This window comes from Bufo gargarizans, chromosome 6 (genome assembly GCF_014858855.1).
Source record: "Bufo gargarizans isolate SCDJY-AF-19 chromosome 6, ASM1485885v1, whole genome shotgun sequence".
Lineage (NCBI taxonomy): Eukaryota > Metazoa > Chordata > Amphibia > Anura > Bufonidae > Bufo > Bufo gargarizans.
In genome coordinates, this window is record NC_058085.1 from 163,785,818 (window position 1) to 163,805,966 (window position 20,149).

General features: G+C 42.6%; 1 protein-coding gene across 1 annotated transcript in view; it reads right to left on the reverse strand.

The window, feature by feature from the left end:
- Window positions 1-19,162, reverse strand: part of CHST3 (carbohydrate sulfotransferase 3) — a 140,378-nt gene extending 121,216 nt beyond the window's left edge. Inside the window, exon 1 of the mRNA XM_044298319.1 lies at window positions 18,763-19,162. The gene's annotated coding sequence lies outside the window, so the exon portion shown is untranslated. The remainder of the gene's footprint in view (window positions 1-18,762) is intronic.
- Between the last annotated feature and the right edge of the window lie 987 nt (window positions 19,163-20,149).

The window sequence follows — 20,149 nt, forward strand, 5'->3', positions numbered from 1 at the left end:
CTGAGCGTTCTGAAAGGAGCGCTCTGTATGCGCGATTGTACCGGCGTTTGCAATCGCGCATACAGAGACAAGAGAACGCCCGTTGTCGTGCGTTCCCGAAAGTCTATGTACGGGAACGCGCGACGAGACGCCCCAAAGAAGCTCATGTACTTCTTGGGGCGTCGGGCGTTTTACAGCGCGATCGTACGCGCTGTAAAACGCCCAGGTGAGTACCATGCCGATAGGGAAGCATTGGTTTCTCCTTGTTGAGCGTTTAACAGCGCGTAGGAACGTGCTGTAAAACGCTCAGGTGTGAACCCAGCCTCAAGGATGAGTCTGGGTTTGACAAATGCCAGGAAAATGTTACCTGCCTGACTGCATGGTGCAAACTGAAAAGTTTAGTGAAGGAGGGACAATGTTGTGGGGTTGTTTTTCCGATTTTGGGCTGAAATATCAATGCTTCAGTATACCAAGAAAAATCTACCCTGGCCAGTTTTCACTTTCCAGCCCAGACCATGTCTGACATGTGACACTTGTGGTATGTGATAATAATACCTTTGGAAAGCTTTTCGTTATCCAAGCCATTCTGAGACTGTTTTCTCATGACACATTGTACTTCATGATAGTGGTAAATTTGAGTTGATATATTTCACCTTTATTTATAAAAAAAAAATCTAAAATGTACCAGAAATTTAGAAAAATTAGCAATTTTCAAATTTCTATTTCTCTGCTTTTAAAACAGAAATTGATACCTCATAAAAAATACATTAGTAACATTCCCCATATGTCTACTTTCTATTGTCATCATTTTGCAAATGTTATTTTATTTTTTTAGGACGTTAAAAGACTTTTAGAAGCAATTCTTTTTAAGGACTAGTTCAGGTCTGAAGTCACTTTATGGAGCTTACATAGTAGAAACCACCCATCAATGACCCATTTTAGAAACTACACCGCTCAAGTTATTTAAAACTGATTTTACAAACTTTGTTAACCCTTTAGGTGTTCCACAAGAATTAAAGACAAACTAAGAGGAAATTTCACTTTGTTTGGCAGATTTGCCATTTTAGTAATTTTTTTCCTGTAGCACATCAAGGGTTAACAGCCAAACAAAATTCAATATCTATTAGGGCTCATGCACACGGACATATTTTCTTTCCGTGCCCGTTCAGATTTTTTTGCGGACCGTATGAGGAACCATTCATTTTAATAGGTCTGCAAAAAGAACGGAAGTTACTTTGTGTGCATTCTGTTTCCGTTTGTCCGTTCCACCAAAAAATAGAACATGTCCTATTATTGTCCGCATTACGGACAAGGATAGTACTGTTCTGTTAGGGGCCAGCTGTTCTTCTCCGCAAAATATAGAATGCACACGGACGTCATCCGTATTTTTTGCGGACCGCAAAATACAGGTCCTTCTAAAAAAATTAGCATATTGTGATAAAGTTCATTATTTTCTGTAATGTACTGATAAACATTAGACTTTCATATATTTTAGATTCATTACACACCAACTGAAGTAGTTCAAGCCTTTTATTGTTTTAATATTGATGATTTTGGTATACAGCTCATGAAAACCCCAAATTCCTATCTCAAAAAATTTGCATATCATGAAAAGGTTCTCTAAACGAGCTATTAACCTAATCATCTGAATCAACTAATTAACTCTAAACACCTGCAAAAGATTCCTGAGGCTTTTAAAAACTCCCAGCCTGGTTCATTACTCAAAACCGCAATCATGGGTAAGACTGCCGACCTGACTGCTGTCCAGAAGGCCATCATTGACACTCTCAAGCAAGAGGGTAAGACACAGAAAGAAATTTCTGAACTAATTTATTTATTATACACACTTATATAGCGCTACTAATTCCGCAGCGCTTTACAAACATTATCATCCAACTGTCCCCAATGGGGCTCACAATCTAAGGTCCCTATCAGTATGTCTTTGGAGTAGGCTGTTCCCAGAGTGCTGTATCAAGGCACCTCAGTGGGAAGTCTGTGGGAAGGAAAAAGTGTGGCAGAAAACGCTGCACAACGAGAAGAGGTGACCGGACCCTGAGGAAGATTGTGGAGAAGGACCGATTCCAGACCATGGGGGACCTGCGGAAGCAGTGGACTGAGTCTGGAGTAGAAACATCCAGAGCCACCGTGTACAGGCGTGTGCAGGAAATGGGCTACAGGTGCCGCATTCCCCAGGTCAAGACACTTTTGAACCAGAAACAGTGGCAGAAGCGCCTGACCTGGGCTACAGAGAAGCAGCACTGGACTGTTGCTCAGTGGTCCAAAGTACTTTTTTCGGATGAAAGCAAATTTTGCATGTCATTCGGAAATCAAGGTGCCAGAGTCTGGAGGAAGACTGGGGAGAGGGAAATGCCAAAATGCCTGAAGTCCAGTGTCAAGTACCCACAGTCAGTGATGGTCTGGGGTGCCATGTCAGCTGCTGGTGTTGGTCCACTGTGTTTTATCAAGGGCAGGGTCAATGCAGCTAGCTATCAGGAGATTTTGGAGCACTTCATGCTTCCATCTGCTGAAAAGCTTTATGGAGATGAAGATTTCATTTTTCAGCACGACCTGGCACCTGCTCACAGTGCCAAAACCACTGGTAAATGGTTTACTGACCATGGTATTACTGTGCTCAATTGGCCTGCCAACTCTCCTGACCTGAACCCCATAGAGAATCTGTGGGATATTGGGAAGAGAAAGTTGAGAGACGCAAGACCCAACACTCTGGATGAGCTTAAGGCCGCTATCGAAGCATCCTGGGCTTCCATAACACCTGTAAAAACGCTCAGGTGTGAACCCAGCCTCAAGGATGAGTCTGGGTTTGACAAATGCCAGGAAAATGTTACCTGCCTGACTGCATGGTGCAAACTGAAAAGTTTAGTGAAGGAAGGACAATGTTGTGGGGTTGTTTTTCAGATTTTAGGCTGAAATATCAATGCTTCAGTATACCAAGACATTTTGGACAACTGTGTGCTTCCAACTTTGGGTGAACTGTTTTGGAGAAGGCCCCTTTCTGTTCTAGAACAAAGCAAGATCCATAGAGGTATCGTTGGGTGAGTTTGGTGTGGGAGGACTTGACTGGCCTTCACAAAGCCCTGACCTCAACCTCACTGAACACCTTTGGGATGAAATAGTATGGAGATTGCCAGCGAGACCCTCTCATCCAGCATCAGTCTCTGACCTCACGAACGCTCTTCTGAATGAATGGGCAAAAATTCCCATAGACATACTCCAAAATCTTGTAAAAAAGTCTTCCCAGAAGAGTGGAAGCTGTTTTCGCTACAAAGGGGTGACTTACTCCATATTAATGCCTAAGGATTTAGAATGGGTTGTCATAAAAGCTACTGCAAGTGTAATGTGTAGGTGCCCCGATACTTTTTCTATATAGTGTATCGAGACACTTTCCATATGTGATTTTCCACATGAATCCTCGGCCCATGCCAAGAAAATCTCAGAATGTTGTATATCTGTTCATTTTTCCTGCAAGAACCATTCATTCAAAATACTCCATCTAGAGGGGTTTTCCCAGATTTTCATACTAATGGCCTATCCTCAGGATAGGTCATCAATATCAGATCAGTGGGTGACCAACTCATGGCACCCCTGCCAATTAGCTGTAACAAAAGGCTGCAGTGCTCGGCTGAGCACTGCAGACTCTTTCTAGGCTAGAAACATCACATTAATTGGTCAAGTGACCTAGGCACAGCTCTGTCCCGTTCAAATAAATGGGGTGAATGGGTCTGAGCTGCAATACCAAGCACAGGCGATAACACATAGACGGTGCTGGAAGAAAAAAAGTCACTTCTTCAACATGGTGGGGAGATTTATCAAACTGTAAAGAAAAACTAGCTTAGATTCCACCTTTTATTTTCCAAAGGAGCAAAATGAAAGGTGAACTCTGATTAGTTGCTATGGGCAACTAAGACAGTTTTCCTTTACACCAGTTCTGAAAAATCTACCCTGGCCAGTTTTCACCTTCCAGCCCAGACCATGTCTGACATGTGACACTTGTGGTATGTGATAATAACTGATTGCCTCCATGCCACGCCGCATTGAAGCAGTCATTTCTGCAAAAGGATTCCCGACCAAGTATTGAGTGCATAACTGAACATAATTATTTGAAGGTTGACTTTTTTTGTATTAAAAACACTTTTCTTTTATTGGTCGGATGAAATATGATAATTTTTTTAGATAGGAAATTTGGGTTTTCATGAGCTGTATGCCAAAATCATCAATATTAAAACAATAAAAGGCTTGAACTACTTCAGTTGGTGTGTAATGAATCTAAAATATATGAAAGTCTAATGTTTATCAGTACATTACAGAAAATAATGAACTTTATCACAATATGCTAATTTTTTTAGAAGGACCTGTACATACGGTCGTGTGCATGAGGCCTTACCCTGTTTCTGCGGTTTACAGAAACACCCCACATGTGGTGGTAAACTGCTGTAAGGGCACACGGCCGGGAACCGAAAGAAAGGAATGCCATTTGGTTTTTGAAGGGCAGATTATGCTAGACTGGTTTTTAGACACCATGCCCCATTTGAAGACACCCTGATGCACCCCTACAGTAGAAACTCCCAAAAAGTGACCCCATTTTGGAAACTACAGGATAAGGTGACCGTTTTATTGGTACTACTTTGGTGTACATATGATTTTTTTATTACTCTATATTACACAATTTGTGAGGCAAGGTAGCCAAAAAAAGGCTGTTCTGGCACAGTTTTCATTTTTTGTTGTTTTTACAATGTTCACCTGGCAGGTTAGATCATGTGCTATTTTTATAGAGCAGGTTGTTATGAAAGTGACAATATCAAATATTTGTTTCAGTTTTACATAATAAACCATTTTCTGAAAGCCATATTTTTTTAATTTTTCTGCCAATTGTCTATTGCAGGGGCTTTCTTTTTGTGGGAAGAGTTGACATTTTTATTGGTACCATTTTTTTTTTTTTTTAGATCACTCAATAATACACTTTATGTGGCAAGGTGCCAAAAATTGGTTGTTTTGGAACAGTTTTTATTTTTTATGGCATTCACCTTAGGGGGTAGATCATGTGATATTTTTATAGAGCAGGCTGTTATGGACACGGTGTAGCAGGGGTCTGGCTGTCAGTGACTGCCGGGCATCTGTTTTGAGCGGGTGCGCACTGACCAGCATGATGTACTAGTAAAGGGATGGTAGTTTTGCAACGCTATGATGTGATAGTACGTCAAATGTCAGGAAGGGGTTAAAAAATACACATTCAGCTAACATCTAAAGATAGTGTTTTTTCAGCAAAAATTAAAATGCACCAAAAACCTAATGTGTAAAAATGCTAAAGTCCTGATAAATGCCACAAGAAAAACCTTTAGGGAGATATATCAAACTGGTGTAAAGGAAAACTGGCTCAGTTGCCCATAGCAACCAATCAGATTCCAATATTCATTTTTCAAAGGAGTTCTGAAAAATGAAAGGTAGAATCTGATTGGTTGCTATGGGCAACTAAGATAGTTTTCCTTTACACTAGTTTAATAAATCTCCCCTTTGTGTGAATCCACCCTTATATTCTATTTACAGAACCTCAAGGATACCAACGGAAAGCATCTGCATCTAATTAACCCTCTGGTGGTGTAATCAATACTACCCCACACATTAATAATTTATGAACTGATCTCAACTAAAGTGTGGCCTTTGAAGAGATCTCATTCATGTCAAATTTAAAAAGGCCATTGTGATTTTTTTTTATTTGAATTCTGCAGCTGGAATTTGTTGGCCAGAATTTGCTCACTGCAGGGTTCTTTGCCATTTATTCGAGTATCTTTTACATTTCACAAAGCACCTTTTTCTTCCTTTGCAATGAATGGCATTGGTAAATAGGGGGATTCAGCAGGAGCTCTAATTGTCTAAAAGAAGGCTTCATCCACACTCGATGTGCTGTAAGTATATACACTGAAAAACAGCACAAAAAATAGGGTCTAATAAGTATTAAAACACAAGGAATACTATACAAATGTGATATCGCTGTAATCATACTGACCCGGAGAAAAAAGTAACAGGTCAGTTTTACCGCACAGGGAACGCTGCAAAAACAAAACCCATAAAACTATGACAGAATTGTGTTTTGTTGCCACCCCATTTGAATTTTTTTCAGCTTCCCACTACATTGTGCATGGTACCATTTACAAACAACAAGCCATCAAATCAGTGTTCTTCAACTCCAGTCCTCAGGACCCACCTACCGTTCATGGTTTGAGAATATCCACCAAAATGAATATCTGTGGTAAGTCCTGATGCATGGACACCAACTATAACACCTGCTCAATACTAAGGAAATCCTGAAAACATGATCGGTTGGTGGGCCCTGAGGACTTGAGGTGAGGACCTTTGCCTCAAATGGTATGTAAAAAAGGAAAAAAAGGGATATCTCCAGAAGTGATGGTCAGTTCGCAGTGTTAGCCAGCGAACACATGCGGGCTGCCATCTTGACTCACCCGTCCGGCGATGCACAGGTAAGCCCTTACCTGTGCCTGTGCCACGAGCCATTCTGAAATCAAATGCGGTCACCGGGAGCAGGCAGTTCCAATAACAGCCCGATGAAGGCCCCCAGCGGCTGTTCTCGGAACTGCCTGCTCCCGGTGACCGCATTTGATTTCAGACCGGCTCCCGACACAGGCACAGGTAAGGGCTTACCTGTGCATCTTCGGACAGGTGAGTCAAGATTGCAGCCCGCATGTTTTCGCTGGCGAACACTGCGAACTGACCATCACTGATCTCCAGAAAGGCATGGAGTAAAAAAATAAAATGCAAAAAAATGGAAAAGCCCAGGGTTTTGAAAGGGCTATTAGTGCAGTATATTTGGCTGTAGTTAGCTCTCTCTGTATTCACTTGAGGCCTGCTGGCACGGAGAGAGGTAACAAATGGAGCAGACACAGTATATGGCTGCACACAATCGTATCCATTTTGCAGTCCTCAAATCAGGAATCTGCAAAATACTGATGCGCTCCGTGCTCAACTGACAATTTTCAATGTGTGATCCACAAAAAATGCGGATTGGACACGGACCTAAAATATGGTCATGTGCATGAGGCCTATATGTAGAACCCACTCTCCATGAATTAAGAGGCTGAGAGAGTGAGAGAAAGGTATCATAGAGTAGGTTCTCATCCAGACTGAGGTCACCTTGCCTTGGTGGATGGGCACAAATAATTTGGATTAAAATATATTTGCTAAGTAGCTCATCATCATTTTATATGGTAAATATAGTATTACATGCATATATTCTACATTTGCAGAGTGCTGTTACATTGTGTTTGCTTTTACTTTTGTAGTTTCAGGCATTTACTTAATTTTGCAGGAGGTGCTGACTAAGGCCTAGTTCACACTTCAGTGTTTGATTATGATATTTGCATCAGTGGTTTTGAGCAGCTCTTTCCCTCATACCTTACCTACTTCTGTGTAGCCTCCACTTCTGGTTTTGGATCACTGACGGAAACCACTGACCAAAACACTAATCTGTGAACTAGGCTAAGGGCTCATGCACACAAATGTGTGTGGGCTGTGCCCGTATTGCAGCCAGCAAACAGCGGGTCCGCAATATAAGGGTACCAGCAATGTGCGCACCATATAACAGATGCGGGCCCGTTAACTGGGGTCCGCAGTCCGGAAGATACGAAGCGGAAGGCCACAGAAGCACTACGGAGCTCTTCCGTGGCATTTCAGTCAGTGCCTCCACACTGCAAAAAAATTAGAACATGCTAAATTTTTGTGCATTGTGGGTGCAATTCAAGTTGAATGGGTCTGCATCTGTCGGCATCGGCCACATGGACAGTGGAAATTGCGGTCCAGAATGCACGGCAGGGACAGCACACGTTCATGTGCATGAGCCCTAAGTTTTGTCTTTTGTGTATTTCTAGTAACTTCCAGGAATGGTGTAACTTTTTTGCACAACTTTTTTGCAGGACAGAGGCACAAACGGAGAACCCACAGAAACGTCTGATTCTCCATTCCACATCACATCTTCTGCATTGCGGGCCACAATATGGGCAAGGACCTGCTACGGTCATGTGCATGAGGCCTAAAGAGGAGTTCACATCACCGTTATTGTTCAGTTCTTCTGATCCATCTGTAGGTAAAGATCACAACTCTGCCCTTAATTGAGCAGAGGTGAAATGTTACCAAATAGCAAAATCTGAGGAAAATGAATAACAGGCAATTAGCACTTTTAAGTTCTGACTTAAGGGTCTTGTCTAGGATTTTGATTGGTCATTAATGTCTGATTGGTGGGGGGTCTGCCTCACAGCACCCTCTCTGGTCAGCTGTTTGAAGAGGCCGTGGTGCTCAAAAGAGCTCTGTGGCCTCTTCCTCATTCATCGGTTATATGGTCTACTAAGCTAGTGAATGGGCCTGAGCTGCATTACCAAAAACAGGGCGCTCACCCAGCTGATCAGTAGGTGTGCTGGGAGTTAGACCCCCACTGATCATACATTTTGAACTCCTAACTGAACAATAGCCTTAAAGGGCTCATGCATGAGTTGTACAGAGTCATAATGTGATGCCTACAGACTTTTGTAGGCTCCTCCTGAACTTTCTGTAATCTAATGGAACTCCATTGTACAGAGTCACATTGATTCATCGTGTCTCTGTACAACCTCCCTGAAACAATACTGAGAAAATGAAGGGCTGCAAGGTGGGTAGCAAACTGAAAAAAAGTTTTTCGATTCTTCTAAAGAACAATATACTATTTTATAGCTCTGTTTGGACCATTAAAAAAAATAGATTATAATAAAAATTGTTTTAATTTAAATATTGTAGATACAAAGCACACTGGCGTTAAGCTGTTCCGGATGCGGACTAAAATAAACGGTCGTGTGTATGAGGCCTTACTGGAAGCATACTGAAGAGCCTGAATTAGACACGGCAAATAGTCTTTCTTATTCTAAAAGTTAAATCATTCAAAGCCGTTCACCTAAGTAATGCTATACATGACTGGACTCTTCCTGACGACCAGAGCAAAAGTATCAAATCTCCTACTACGTTATCTGTGATCCTGACATTGCTTAGTAACATAGAAAACTGTGGAGAAATCAGTGTGTTACTCATCATTTGGATCCTGTGAGAAGCTAACCCGATGTTGTAATGCACGCTGGAATCCCTGAACTGATAATCACCATGTTTATAGATCCTCCAATTTCTTCGCTGTGAAGTAATGTCTGCTGTCTTCAGATATAAACAAAAGATGCCAACCAACTTGTCAAATAAAGCCGGCCATGCCCAGGACATAACTATCAGGGCTCATTCACACAACCATATGCCCGTATCTTTTGCTGCATTTTACAGATTGCTGACTAAATGGGTCCACACCGCAATATGGGACTCACACGGCCGGTGCCCGTGTATTGCAGACCATACGGTCTTGTGAATAAGCCCTTGTCCTGATTCCCTCGTACACATTCATGCTTGCTTTGGCCAACCATGCATGTGTTATTACTGGGAGAAGGAGGAAGCCGCTGCCAAGATACCTCATGGTAGCAGCTTATCTCCCTGTGAAAAAAGGGATCAGGCACATGGGAATCCAATATGTCTGAGGGTACTTACACACTAGCGTTTTTCTTTTCCGGCATAGAGTTCTGTCCTAGGCGCTCTATACCGGGAAAGAACTGATCAGGCATAACCCCATGCATTCTGAATGGAGAGCGATCCGTTCAGGGTGCATCAGGATGTCTTCAGTTCAGTCTTTTTGACTTTTCAGGACGGAGATAATACGGCAGCATGCTACAGTTTTATCTCTGGCCAAAAAAACTGAACACTTGCCTGAATGCCGGATCCTGCATTTTTTTCCATAGGAATGTATTGGTGCATGCGCAGACCTTTAAAAATGTGAAAAAATAAATACCAGATCCATTTTGCCGGATGACACCGGAAAAACGGATCCGGTATTGCAATGCATTTTTCTGACTGATCAGACATTTTTCAGACTAATCAGGATCCTGATAAGTGTGAAAAATGCCTGATCAGTCATAAAAAATGACAGCATTTGCATACAGTTTGCCTCATCAAGCAGGCAGTGCAGGCAACGTTGAATCAAACATCGCAGGTGTGAAAGTACCCTGTTTTTTTTTGCGGACCACGGAACGGAGCAATGGATGCAGACAGCACACGGCGTGTGCATGAGGCTCGGATGTGGACCAAAACAACGGTCGTGTGCCTGAGGCCTAGCACTGACGTGACTTGAGAAAGACTTGACATTTGACTTTATTTGTCACATGCAAATGCATTGCTAATTTACACTCACCCTCAAACCTTCTTAATGATGAGAACTCATTAATCACAGCCTGGTACGGAAGTGATAATGAATATGAGCACACATTGCAAAGTGTAGTGTCTCACCTATGTGTTACATTGCTAAAATAGTCCATGTTTGACTGGAATGCAAGGCTGCTATGTCTTAGTGAAGTGTTATATTTTGGAATATCTGGGTAACTCTTCATGTGCTGCAAAAGATTATACAAGCGACAAACAAGCTTTTATGGGGGAAAATACCTCTGTGAGAAAAATGCCTGTGCCAAGTATGGATCCAGTATGGGCCCATTGCAGTCTACAGGCACGGTATTACAAATCTGTACTACATAGAGCCGAAATAAGGTTGTGTTCATGAATGCACACGACCGTGAAAAAAAAGGCTGTTAAAAAATGACATTTTTAACCACCTCCCGACCACCTAACGCAGAGATGCGTCCTGCGGGCGGACGGGTTATTCCTCCTTGACGCATCTACTCGTCATCTCGCGAGACGCAAGATGACGTGCATATTTGTCCCGCACATGCGCAGTGCGGGTCGGCAAAGGCGCAAAAGCAGTTGGTCACCAGCCTGCCAGCCAATGATCAGCGCTGGCAGGTTGGTGACTTTCAAAATAACGAACCACCAGCCATATAACACATTATATTTATAAATATAATGTGTTAAATGGCTTCTGTGCTCTCTGCTGGGTCCTTTTCGTCTCTTGGTCCCAGCAGAGAGCACAGATCACAGTGAGTACACCAAGCACTACATATTTTGCCCAAGATCACCCCCCCATCACCCCAATTAACCCCTTGAGCACCCCTGTCAATCACTAGTGAAAGGGAAAAAAGTGATCAGTGCAAACTGTCACTTTTTTTTCCCCACCAGTATTGACTGTTTGGTTTTGGTTAGTTTAGGCCCCTTTGGTAGGTAGTTAGCTTCAGTTAGCGCCCAGCCCACCGCACCGCAGTCACTGATTCGCTGATTAGCGTATCGTTACTCAGCATTGGTACTTTATAGTATCTGTAAGTGATCAGAACTGATCACAGTCAGATCTATAATAGTATTAGTATAATAGTATTAGTGTCACCTTAGCTGGCCCTCCACCCAAAACGCAGTGTTTGCCCGATCAGGCCTTTTATTTTTAAATCACTGCACAATCACTACACAAGCGCTGCGGCGATAAAAAAAATCAGTTTGGATATTTTGGATGTTGGGCATACGCCTTTCCCCTCTTTTTTTCTGCACATTTTTTGGCAGAGATTTTTTCATCCACATTGATCGATGCGAATGAAGAATGACGTTCATTTTTTCTTTCATCCCAGAGGCTGAACGGAAAAAAAAAATCTCATTACCTGTATGCTCAATATAAGGAGAATAGCAGAAACTCCTAATGCTGGCCATACATGTAATGATTGTGGAGACCCTCAAATGCCAGGGCAGTACAAACACCCCACAAATGACCCCATTTTGGAAAGAAGACACCCCCAAGGTATTCGCTGAGGGGCATATTAAGTCCATGAAAGATTTAACTTTTTGTCCCAAGTTAGCGGAAAGGGAGACTTTGTGAGAAAAAACTAAAAAAAAAAAAATTTCCGCTAACTTGTGCCAAAAAAAAAAAATATCTTCTATGAACTCGCCATGCCCCTCACGGAATACCTTAGGGGTGTCTTCTTTCCAAAATGGGGTCACATGTGGGGTATTTATACTGCCCTGGCATTTTAGGGGCCCTAAAGCGTGAGAAGAAGTCTGGAATCCAAATGCCTAAAAATACCCTCCTAAAAGGTACTCATTGGAATTTGGGCCCCTTTGCGCACCTATGCTGCAAAAAAGTGTCACACATGTGGTATCGCCATACTCAGGAGAAGTCGGGCAATGTGGTTTGGGGTGTATTTTTTATATACCCATGCTGGGTGAGAGAAATATCTCTGTAAATTAACAACTTTGTATAAAAAAATGTAAAAAGTTGTCATTTACAGAGATATTTCTCACACACAGTATGGGTATATGTAAAAATACACCCCAAAACCCATTGCCCTACTTCTTCTGAGTACGGCGATACCACATGTGTGACACTTTTTTGCAGCCTAGGTGCGCAAAGGGGCCCAAATTCCAATGAGTACTTTTAGGCCCCTAAAATGCAAGGGCAGTATAAATACCCCACAACTGACCCCATTTTATAAAGAAGACACCCCAAGGTATTCCGTGAGGGGTATGGTGAGTTCATGTAAAATTGTATTTTTTGTCACAAGTTAGTGGAATATGAGACTTTGTAAGAAAAAAAAAAAATAATTCCTTTTCCGCTAACTTGCGACAAAAAATAAAAGCTTCCATGAACTCACTATGCCCATCAGCGAATACCTTAGGGTGTCTACTTTCCGAAATGGGGTCATTTGTGGGGTGTTTCTACTGTCTGGGCATTGTAGAACCTCAGGAAACATGACAGGTGCTCAGAAAGTTAAAGTGCGTAAATAATTTTTTTTGCACCATGGTTTGTAAACGCTATAACTTTTACCCAACCAATAAATATACACTTATTGCATTTTTTTAAATCAAAGACATGTAGAACAATACATTTAGAGAAAAATTTATATAGAAATGTAATTTTATTTGAAAAAAATTACAACAGAAAGTGAAAAATTAAATTTTTTTGCAAAAATTTCGGTCATTTTTGATTAATAACAAAAAAAGCAAAAATGTCAGCAGCAATAAAATACCACCAAATGAAAGCTGTATTAGTTAGAAGAAAAGGAGGTAAAATTTATTTGGGTGGTAAGTTGTATGACCGAGCAATAAACCGTGAAAATAGTGTAGTGCAGAATTGTAAAATGTGGTCTGGTCATTAAGGGGGTTTAAGCTAGGGGAGCTAAGGTGGTTAACGGACACTTTTTTCACTGATGCCTTTCTGAGAAGCGGACATTAAAAACTGACCCATTTTGTATGGCGGCAGTCTGTCAGTGAAAAAAACGGACAAAATAGAACATGTTCTATTTTTTTTTATATTTGTGGAAAATCCTTGAAGAAAGACGCAATAGTCATATTACGTTATCCCCCCAGATTATTTATCCTCCTAGGACATGCATCATTTTGGTACGTGCACTGGAAATACATAATACAATCTTTCATGATTCTGACCCTGAGTCATCAGCTGTTCACACAGTGGCTCCTCTGTACAGCACTGAAGAGCACTGTTGCTTTGCTAGAACGGATCTTTCTTACTATGCTCGTCATTATCTACATTTGCGAATATTTCTCATAAAGAGTGACATAGGACATAGTTATAGATTTACTGTTATTGTCAGGTGGTATTTCGGAGCAGCCAAGCGATTGTACACATGCTGTGAAATGGTACACGTTTCCTGTGGTTCTAAACAGCAGTTTTGGGGTTTTGCGGGATGAGCTTCTGCCGTATGTGAATCCTCCAGACATATGGATATATTCACAAAGGAACCGAAAGCCATCCGCTCTTCATTGCCTCGGGCTTTGAAGTCTCTTCTGCTTTAGGCGTGTTTTAAGTGAACGTGAATAGTAGGCAGAGGGTTTTAATGCTTAGCTCCATGAGCTCCATTCATGCCCAGACTACTCTCTGACACAGATCTATCAGTGTCCCGGACTTCGCCGCTTTGTCTTAATATACGCTATGTTTTATAGACATTTTGCATAACAGATAAAAGCCCTTTAAAAGAACAGAGTACTTCTATACAATGCAAGCGAGATATCAGCATATAGAATACTTCCTGCAGGCAACTGTAGACCGTATAGTCAAAAAGAAATATCTCACATAAATTGTACATATGTTATATATTGTCAGTTCCTTACAGCCATTTCTTAAGGTCCCTTTAGTCGGGACAATTCAGCAGGCGATTGTCGGGAAGAAAGTGTTCCTTCCCGGCAATTGCCTGCTTGTCAGTGGAGGTGGCTGCTGCTATTACATGCAGCGATCTCCTCCACAGTTTGAGGAAGAGCGATCACTAATGTCATCACTTGCCCCCGCGCAGAATCATCGTTTGGTGGCAGCAGAGCGTGTTTAGATGATTTAGGTGCCTGCACAAACAACCATTTATGTTCCTGCACAAACGACCCAATTACCAGCCAAACGAGTGTTTCGCTCGTTCACCAAGTAATTGGCGGCACCTTTACATTGCCAGATAATCTCTAATGAGCATTCATAAGATTATAGGTTTAGCGAGTATCTGGCGGATTCCTGTGTAAAGGGCCCTTTAGTGATACCTATTTTTAGGAGATCTGGAGAACAATAAATATAGCTGTAATGATGGCTCTCACAGATTAAACTGCTCAGTGGTGCAGAGATTTATTACCTGCTGTTATATACTCTAATACTCAGCCTTTCAGCTGATATAAACTATGTATCGAAATTGGCCACCACCAGACTTCACATAAGAAAAGTAGCATAGTGACATGATTTCTTAAAAAAAACATAGGTGCATCCAGTTCAGCCTGTTATCCTGCAAAGTAGATCAAAGTCAAAAGAAACATATACCACACTACCTAAAGGCCTCATGCACAGGACTGTATTTTGTTTCTGTGTCCGATCCGTTTTTTTTGCGGATAGGATGCGGACCCATTCATTTCAATGGGTCCGCATAAAACGTGGACAGCACACCGTGTGCTGTCCGCATCAGTATGTCCGCTCCGTTGCTCCGCAAAATAAATAGTGCATGTCCTATTTTTTTCTAGTTTGCGGACAAGGATAGGCATTATTACAATGGATCCGCAAAAAAAAAAACGGATGCCATACAGACCGCAAAACACATACGGTCGTGTATGCATGTAGCCAAAACAACATGGTCAGGACTGAAGGCAGCTTCATTTATAGCTTAAAGAGGACCTGTCACCATTTAAAAAAATAAAAGCACTACTTCATACTGTAGCTCAAGTTCAGAAGATGGCATCCCACAATTTTTTTCAAGATCCGCTCCTCTGTTGCGCCACTATGCCCCCCGTTTCGTTTTGGTGCCTAATATGTTAATCACTATCATCAGTACAGGGAGGAGAAGACTTCTGCTCTTCGCAGTTGGCTTCGTCTTCTCCCTGGCAGTGACGCTGCCCAAATACTGCGGACCATTTCATAGCCAGGGAGAAGATGAGATGTTCTCGTGATATTTGGAAAATGCTCAGTTACATAATCATTTTGGGGGACATTTATCAAACCTCGTGTAAAGGAAAACTGGCTTAGCTGCCCACAGCAACCAATCAGATTCCACCTTTCATTTTTTAGAGCTCCTTTGGAAAATGAAAGTTAGAATCTGATTGGTAGCTATGGGCAACTAAGCCAGTTTTTCTTTACACCAGGTTTGATAAATCTCCCCCATTATGTTTGCATTTTTTTCTATTGAAAAGTGTTTGTTTTTTTGTGGAAATTTTTTTTATTTTTTCATTTGTATTTTTATTATTTTATTTTAACCATCTACTTGTCCCACAAGTAGACGTTAACAGGCTATCTTTTGATCGCTTCAATAATACACTGTACTTGTTATGCAGTACAGTGTATTATACTGTCAGTACTATACTGCTAGTCACCAACAGGCTGCGCCAGAAAGGAGCAGCCTGATGGGAACACACTGCAGGCAAGTTTGGGTCCTATATTAGGCCCCAGGCTGCCATGCCAAGACATCGGCATCCTGCCATCTCATTCTTGGGGTGCCGATGGGAGACAGAGGGAGCTCCCTCACTCTAAACCACTTAGATACCACCGTCACTATTGACTGTGGCCTCTAAGGGGTTAAATGGCCCAGACTGGTGCTTCTGCTGGTCTGGTTTGTTAGAGCAGGAGCCCAGCTATTGTGTGAGACCCATGCCCCGGCTCTCGCTGCACGGGAGACGGCAGCCTAGCCTAAGACCCATTAGTGACCGCTGTAAAAAAGGCATATGGGTGGTCACTAGCAGGTTAAAGTTCTTTTGAGAAGCCTATGGAGAAAAACACCTAAGCAAATGCACTAACCCCAAAAACTAGACTGTGGACAGTCTCATAATTTCATACAGAGTCCCATGATCATCTCGCTTTAGAGCCCCCTCCCCCCAAAAAAAGACCAGAAAAAATGCTTTAAAAAACCTTTAAAACTATCACTAAATGCTGGATTTGACATTATACACTAAGTAAGGGGTCTTTCACACTTGCGGCAGGACGGATCCGGCAGGCTGGTCTCCCTGTCGGATCCGTCCTTCCGCTGTTTCGCCGAGCCGCCGGACTATAATGGGGACAGGGGCTGAGCTCCGGCGCAGCGCGGCGGTGCACGGCGAAGGCCGCCGAACTAAAAAGTCGGACATGCAGGACTTTTTAGTCCTGCGGCTTTCGCCGTGCACTGCCATGCTTATAGTCAATGGGGACGGAGCGGCGGTCCAGCGGCTCGGCGAAACAGCGGAAGGACGGATCCGACAGGGAGACCAGCCTGCCGGATCCGTCCTACTGCAAGTGTGAAAGAGCCCTAAAGCGGTCATACACAATAGATATTGGCAGGATTGTCCCACCATCTAATGTGAATTGGGTGCTTTCTGTCTATCTATCGACACCAGATGGGTGGAGAAGGGTTAGACATGTTGGGTTTAGACATGTCCAATGCTTTTGTTCTCAAGGAGATAAGTCACCTGTCATAGGTATCTGACAGCAGCTTTTTCACCTTTTCCATTTACAACACATGCATACTCAGCCGAACCAAATGTGCATGCGTATGGGGGATCTGGAGAGATGATTGTCGGCAACAGATGGCTGACTTTACTACGGCTGCAGGCAACTAACTAGGATTATCCAACTTCAGCAGGGAGCATCCTGCTAGATTTCTCCAGGTCCTGCGTTGATCTGGCGCTTTTCTGCATAAATGCCTGGTTTCAGACAGACAAATACCGCTGCATGCAATGATTTTTGTCTGACAGCCGGCATTTATGCCAGGACAGGCTACCAGAAGAGCCTGCCGGATATGAACCGCAACGGTGAACATACCCTCACTTGTAAAACTGTAATTGTTAATGTCTTCATTGTTTTGAATCCTTGCATTCCCAGAGCAGTAGCTAAGCTATTGAGAGATGTCCACACACTGCAGATTTGTTGGAGAGATTTCTGCAACCGTCCCATTGATCTGAATGGGGTTTGCAGAAATCCATGCACATTCAGGGGCTTGGGACAGACTTTCCATCAGGTTATTTTTCTTAAATCCGTTTCACATTTCCTTGTTCACTGAATGTCTGCTGCCAGTAACAGATCACATGAACCAGGCTGGCTCGTATCACAAAGTGCCAAATATAAGCATTTTATGAGAAGCTGTCAAACTAGCAGTCAGGAATAGTAGATCTGTCAGTGGAGGTAGTGTCTGTAGTCGCACTGAACTCCTATTAGAAATGTACTACAAACAGTATAATTGACTATAATGTGCAAAAAAAAAGAAAGAAAAAGGAACTCCAACTGAGAGCATGATGGGTTCATTTAAACCCTGTGCGATCCAGTTCTTTTTCTTTTTTTTGCACATGTATAGAGAATCTGTCCCTTTTTTAATTCTGGTATCAGCACTCCCATTCGGTCCAGGTGATTTTAATTAGTAAAAATTTTGCATGAGGGTTTAAATGAACTTACCATGCTCTCAGTTGGAGTTCCTGAGAGCTTTGACAACTGTTCACATGGTGCGATGGCCATTGTCGTTGTGGTGCTGTCCGGTTGGGTTGGGTTGGGGTCAGTGCTAGGTTTAGCATTGTCAAGCAGCAGGGGTGCTGTTTGGTTGCAGGGTCCCGCCGCCTGATGGCTCGGTGCTGAGGCATCAGTGGTCGTCGCCCAGTGTCGCGCCAAATTTAGAGCAGGTCCCATTCATAGAGGCAACCTTGGCGTGGTGAGTGGGCTTATCCCTTTTTATCAAAATGTACACTAATGCCTCAGTTTGTAGCATAGGAGGCGGTACACATGCGCCAAGTAGCGCTGGTTCCTTGCTGAGTAGCCGTTATGAGATCAAAGCATATCACGTGGATGTGCGATCCAGTTTTTTCTTTTGCAATTGACTATAATATTCAACTGAAATCCACAACCAGTAGATTCAACTGTACGATACTGTTCATAGCACATCTCATAACCATATACATGTCGCCAGTACACAAGAACGCGCCTTTAATAATAAATGTGTTAAAATATATGGCACTTTTTTTGGTGTCAGACATAAAAATTAATGCTATCATATGAGATGGAGAATCTTTGTGACACGCAAGGGTCAATCCGTGACTTACCTGGTGGCAGGTTTGATATGTAGATTTTATTTATTTGACAGTAAAGTTAAATCAAACAGATTACATTTTATATATATATATATATATATATATATATGCTTTTATCATTCCAAGCTATTCTGATGATGTGTAACTTGGCACAATGCTCCTCCATGACCGCAGTTTCTAATCAGCATCCTGGATTCATTTTTATAATGACAGAATTATAAAGCAGAAGGAAGATTATATAGTTCTGCCATCCCAGATCCCCATGTCGCCCCCTTCCTCCACCTTCCTAAAAGTAAAACGTGTACTTACTATGGGGGAGGCACAGCGGTCAGTTTCCTGCCACTTCCACAGCTTCTTTTCTCAGACTGTTCCTCAGGCTAGTTTGAACTTAAAATCCAAGCCGGGTGGCACTGAACCCAGGGTGTTTGCTAGTTAGCAGCAGGGCAGCCCCCATGTCAGCAGCTTGTTCCTTGCTGAGTGTTGATCTCAGATATGTTCCCTGCCCTTCAATAGAGCGTAGAGGGTTCCTGAGAGCACCAGGATCTTTGCAGTTTTCCTTCTAACTGATCCTTTTAACATCCCCCAATCTGTGAAGTTAGGACCTGAGTGAGAAGTTGGTGACTAGGTCCTGAATGAACACTGGAGTGCATCATGCTCACAGTCTGTCTTCAGGAGGAGCTTGCTATGGATCTCCCACCCCTCTCACCACTCTCTGTATCCCCTCATGTCTCTCCTCTCCTCCCTGAAACCATCAGCTACTTCTTCTCCACACCCATCATGCTCCCCCCTCCATAGAAGCAGCAGCACCACCTCCTCCTCCTCCTCCCCTCTCCCTTCCTTCTCTGGGGATCCTTCTGAACAACGACCCCTCTGTTAGCTTTGTCTCAGAGCAGCACCAAGTGTGCACTGCTTGATTGGCACTTCTCAGAAAATAGAAGTCACTCCTTTCTTCAACAGCATGCTTTTCTCGCAAACTATTTACGGATGTCCCCACAGTCTTGTTAAAATAAGGACTGCTTGCAGTAAATAGCATTCATGCGTTACCGCACAGCTTCCCTGCAATCTCACATCTCCCTTGTGACTTGCCAATGAACCACTTACAAGTTATTGCAATCTTTGGTCTGTTGCTGTAAAATCTAACTAGCGGACCATATACTTCAGAGATCCCGGGTCCACATTCAATGCATCGTTGTCTGTTACTCCAAATGAAGCCAAATAGGAGAATAGTAACCAACACATTATCACGTTATCGTTTTACTAGGAAATGAGGGGTTGATTGGGTCAGAAAACCCTTGGGGGTACGTTCACGTGTGGTGGGCAGGCTAAAGATTTGCCATCGCAGATTTTCATGCGGCAAATCTTCAGCATTGTACCAGCTAAGTGGACAAAATTTAAAGAAATCTCATCCACATGAAAAAAAACTGCATAAATTGAAATCTGCAGCAGGTTAATTTATGCTGTAGGTCTCGACGGCAGATTTCACACTTTCCAGTGCAGACAGTGAAATCCACAGCTATTTAATACATGCACGTAATACATCCACTTTTTGTCACATTTTTTGTTGTACTTTTTGCCATGGATCCACGCCAAAATCTGCAGCAGACTTTTCACTGTATTTTTCAGTGAGACAACAATGCTGTATGTGAGGCCAATGGTTTAAAGCCACGATCACACTAGTAGGGGTAAACCACAAGCG